Below are 5,108 nucleotides of genomic sequence, written 5' to 3' on the forward strand. Positions count from 1 at the left end.
ATATTCAATCTAACACTCACCCAGCTGAGCTATTTCAGCTAGTGACTAAATACTTTTGCCTGGTTTCGATCAAAATGTTACCAATGAATGTAGCTCATGTTCATGTCAGAGGAAACTGTCACCTTTATCCCTGGTGAGCTAGTGGCTAGGATTCTCTTTCAAACTTAATTTTTATGTGGAATAAAAAGAAATATGAATACCTCTCTTTATGACCTCCTAATGCTCATGCATACCAAGTCCAGTATGCATACAAACATCGTCAGTATACTAGGAATACAGAGTTTGAAAAATGTTTGTCAGAAGCATCTGAGCTTTATTGCTGGTGGGTGAGTGGCTAGGATTCAACACTTTCACCACTGCGACTTGGGCTTGATTCCTGGTCAGGGGATGCTCTTTTTGCTCACTTAAAAAAGAAGCTTGTATGTGAAAAAACAAACTTCCTTTGAGTCAGATTTTAACTGACAGACTAAGGATAACAGTTTTAAATTCTACAGTCCTCCACTCTACCAACTAAGCTATTGAAGGCAACAGACATGTAATCCCATAAGTCCAAACACCAGTATGTTGGCAAGAAACACGGCCAGTTATGGATGTTTGAATTGTTAAGTTCATTTGACACAAAGAAGAAACATTGCATTGTACGAGTTGGAGATGTTCAGCTACCAACAGATATCTCTTGATTACATTTGGATGCATACTGGACTTTGTGTACAATCAATAACTACTGGTACTAACTCAAAGTATGTTTCCCCCTTCAGTTTTATTTTATGCCAGAATAAAGACTTTCTGTCTTTAGAATTCTACATGACTCAAACTGAGATGCAGCAGATCACTTAGCTAGAACAAAGGGTCTTGTACTACAATAATGACTTTTGCTTTATTGCCCATAAGGTCCACCTCTTTTTTCTTTAACCCTCAGATCATCCCGTAGATGTTAGAATTATTCTAATGAAATTATAATTAACATTTAAAAAAATTCCTTAACATCACTCTTAAAATAACTTTTACCTTACAAATGATTTCTTTACCAGCAAATTTGAGTTGGTATGAATTCATCTATTAATTTTTCGTTATTATTTCATTAAATACATGCCCCCCCCGCCCCCTAAAAAAAGAATAACAGTCCAAATGAAAGGTCTAAATGAATCTTTGCAGTAACAACAGTCTTTTATGCTCTTCCAACCACCCCACCTCCCCCCAGTGGACACACCATGCTCCAGTACATGATTCTGGAGTGCTGTGCTATCTGTGCTCCCCACTAACTCTTCCTACCTGCTGGGGTTTCTCCTTCCTGGACCTGCCTTAAAATGCTTAAAATGACAGCACCTTGCCCTCCATTTACCTGCAACATTCTGCACTGTCACAAACAATATTTATGTGCAGATTAGCAGATGAACCTCACCTGGATGATCCACATTTCATTTCTTTGTACTGTTATAATAATGAGTTACTGTATTTCTACCCAGGTGTTCTATCCAGGTGAACTGTGCTCTGTTTCTATCTCCTATGATGTCTTTGTGTAGGAATGCTGTAGTGTATCTTTCATGCTTACAATTTGTCAGCCATCCTCTACCCAACTCATCTTTGCCCAGGTTTATCCAGGGTTAACCGAAGGAGGATGAGTTCCCTTTTGAGTCTGACACCTTCCAAGTCCCTTCCACCATTCCAGTGAGTTTTTCCTACTGTCACCCTTGCCAATGTCATTTGGCTTATTTATCAGTTGTCACAAGGTGTTAACGTTATTATGCACATGTATATAAAATGTGTATATACTCTATATACATAATATATATATATATATATATATATATATATATATATATATATATATATATATATATATATATATTGCATTATTCTCTGCACCTTACATGTTATTTGCAGTTTGGATTGGATTATAAAGTGAATTTCATTGGTGAGTACTATATTTTTTGGTGACAAAGTATAATCTAATCTTTACAAAGCAGTGACCAGAAAGGAAGAGCTGGATGAGGCTTTGGTCCCCATGATAGTTAGAGACACACAGCCATTTAGCATAGTTGAGGATAAAAGCTTCAGGGACTTGGTAGCAAAATTGGATTCAACTTATATTCTCCTAACTAGGAAGGTATGTGTGGTGACATGGATACATTATGAGAGTAGTATTAAAAATATATATAATTATTTTCTTCCTTCCCTTTAGACTGTAAAGGCCATGGTTGAGGCCAAATGTCAATAAGAGAAAGAGAAGGCCAAAGCTGAGGTCCAGAAAATTCCTGCAATGAGTTTGTCAGCAGACATGTGGACATCTCTTAATGTGGATGCCTTCTTGGCTGTGACCTGCCATTTTATAGATGACAACACATTTCTGAAGTCTACACTACTTGGTGTTGTGAAATTCCTGCAGGCGCATACGGCTGAAAATTTGGCCTGTGTGAAATCCTCTCTTATGGAAGAATGGGGAATAAAATAAAGTTACATGTCTGGTTACTGATGGCACATCTAATATGATTGCCTGTGGAAATAGCTGAAGCTGCCTCATGCGCTTCAAAAAAAAAGAAACTGAGGTTGAAACAAGGTGTTGGAGCGATTAGTAGAACTCAGGGAGCCTGTGGGGGCAGATTTGGCGGGTTTACAAACTGATATTCCTGCGCTGATCTCTGATGTGTACAGTAATGTATGTGGGTGCCGGTCTATACTGTATTCTTTTCACAAGGCAACTGTGGAGCTGTCAGACCTCAGTGGCAGGCATAATCATATCCCAACACATTTCAGACTAAAGGATTTGAACTCCCTGGCACTGCCAGACACCTAACTGGCTATAATTTGATGGGGAGGATGCAGGTTGTCTGCATGCCTCTGGAATTGCTTCTTTGACCTATTCACACAGCGATCGAGAGCCTTACACTAATGCCAGAGTCCCTCTGATTTCATACTTTTCTCTGCATTGTCCAAGATTTGTAAACAAGCACAAATCCATGGGTAAAGTTTTGTAATCAAGAACACACTCTCATGTACTTGGAACATGTCTTAGCAGATTGTGATTTACAAGCAATGTTATAAGCAACACAAGTTCAAACAGGTGGTTTGTTGACAAGGGGTCATTCATCAAACAAAACCCACATGGCCCATATGGGGATCGAACCCATGACCTTGGCGTTATTAGCACCACGCTCTGACCAACTGAGCTAATCGGCCTTTCTCCGTTCATTTCACAGTTTTTGGTGCAGCACTGAAGGGAACCTTTCCATGAAATTGTAGAATTGGTGTCAACAAGATTACGGCCACTTTTTCGACCGAGCATAGGTGAAAGTTGACACTTATTGTTCCCTCTGACAAATGGTTATTCTGCAGCCAACTTTTGAATTAAACTTCAAAAGCAAATGTGGAGAAGCTTTTGTTAAAGAGCAATTCAGTGCAGTTGTACACAGTGACGAAATCATCAATTGCAAAGTCCACTGAGCTTTATTGCTGTGAGTTACATAGTGCTGTCTATTACACCATGAAATCTGCCATAACAACAAAAATGTAATGTCTGATTCTGTGAGCCAAGGAATATAAACCTTTTAGGGACATATTTAAAATATCAGATTTTCTGCCTGAGCACAGAGTAGGCATTTTTTTCTAGCTTTAACCATACGTCCTCTTTCTTTGGAAATCTGTGTCATTGCTGCATGAATAAGCAGAAAGATTTTGAGCAATTTTTTGTCTGGGTCTAAGGGGCAATTTATTCAAACCAAAAGATGCTATTTTAGCTAGTTTGTCAAATGAACATGTCAAACCTACAGAGACAATGTGTCTAGCTACAGAGCTCTGCAAGGTTTAATTCTTGGAAGTATTTGAAGCCATAGAAAGTTATTCTGTAAGCATTGCTTAACTCAATAAAAAGAGACAGTTAGAGCCAATGGCTGCCAGATCTAACATAGCTCACATTTTATAGTGTTTGCATAGCATATCAGAATCTGCAAGAACTATTCCTGTCATTTCAGGAATAAGCTTTTTTGACTTCACAGCTAGATGAAATATTTAGGGTGGATGCAGGATTTGGTATGATCTCCTAGAGAATTGCCATTCCACTGTGTCTTCAGCTTTTGTCCGATCTGCAAACAAGTCCCACTCTAGGAGAACTAGGTCAAGTGGTAGAGTGCTCTTTTAGTATGTGAGTGTTAGTGGGATTGATGCTCACATTCTCAAGTCTAGAATTTGTAGTTTTTTTCTATGATGAAATCCTTTCTGATAGCAAATGTTTTCGGGACCTGCTAATACGCTTATGCCATGCACACATTACGTGACTTTTGAAGTTTTCAAATTGATGTATGGCTCACACTGCACAACTGTATGTCTTGGAATCTGGAAAGCTTAATTTGTGGTATCTCAGTGGCAGACATAATCAGTGATAAACCACTGATATGTCAACTGGTCTTAACACAGACAGATTTAACTTACTCTGTTGAGACTGTGTCTAACTTAAACCTTTCCTTCAAATAGAAGAGATCCTTGTTGCAGAGGTAATGTTTTTACCTTTATATGGTTTTCCCACTCATAGTCATGCAACACACAAATGCAAACCTCTCACAGACTGTCTCACACACATCCAGTTATTCATCTGACCACATGATGTTTCTGCCTCTGTACCGCTGTTAGTTATGCAATGGTTCCTCAATACTAGCACTAACTGAACAGGGTTCTGTATAAATATGATCTTTATAACAGCTGCCATAACAGCAAAAATGTAATGTCTGATTCTGTGAGCCAAGGAATTATTATTGATATTGTGAATATTTAATAACCTCCAATGCCAGCAAATTAAATTTCACAATATTGTGAAAATTGTAAAGGATACTTTATTCATGTCCTCATTGCTAAAGATTGTATCGCTTTATCACAGCGATACGCTAGTTAGCTAGCTAACAGTTGAGGTCAGCGAGTGTCAAACTCGGGGCTATAAACCATTCCTTGTGGAACCATTTCATTGTTCAGCTTTCAACTTTGATCGTTTAGGTGCTGGTAGTTTGTTAGCTAGCTAACTGTTCAGCAATAGAAAACCTACTTTTGTATGATTTAGAGACCCAAATTCACAAACCTGTGGGTTTTCAAATGTATCGTTCTCTCTAAATAAGCAAAATGAG

The 5,108-nt window shown here is 38.4% G+C and overlaps 1 non-coding gene across 1 annotated transcript; it reads right to left on the bottom strand.

Annotated features, from left to right (window-relative positions):
• Nucleotides 1-3,103: 3,103 nt before the first annotated feature.
• trnai-aau (transfer RNA isoleucine (anticodon AAU)) lies at nt 3,104-3,177 on the bottom strand. The gene has a single exon. It is a non-coding gene; the product is annotated as a tRNA-Ile (tRNA).
• Nucleotides 3,178-5,108: the final 1,931 nt, after the last annotated feature.

Source organism: Electrophorus electricus, chromosome 5, assembly GCF_041902795.1.
Source record: "Electrophorus electricus isolate QZ-2024a chromosome 5, ASM4190279v1, whole genome shotgun sequence".
Taxonomy (NCBI): Eukaryota; Metazoa; Chordata; class Actinopteri; order Gymnotiformes; family Gymnotidae; genus Electrophorus; species Electrophorus electricus.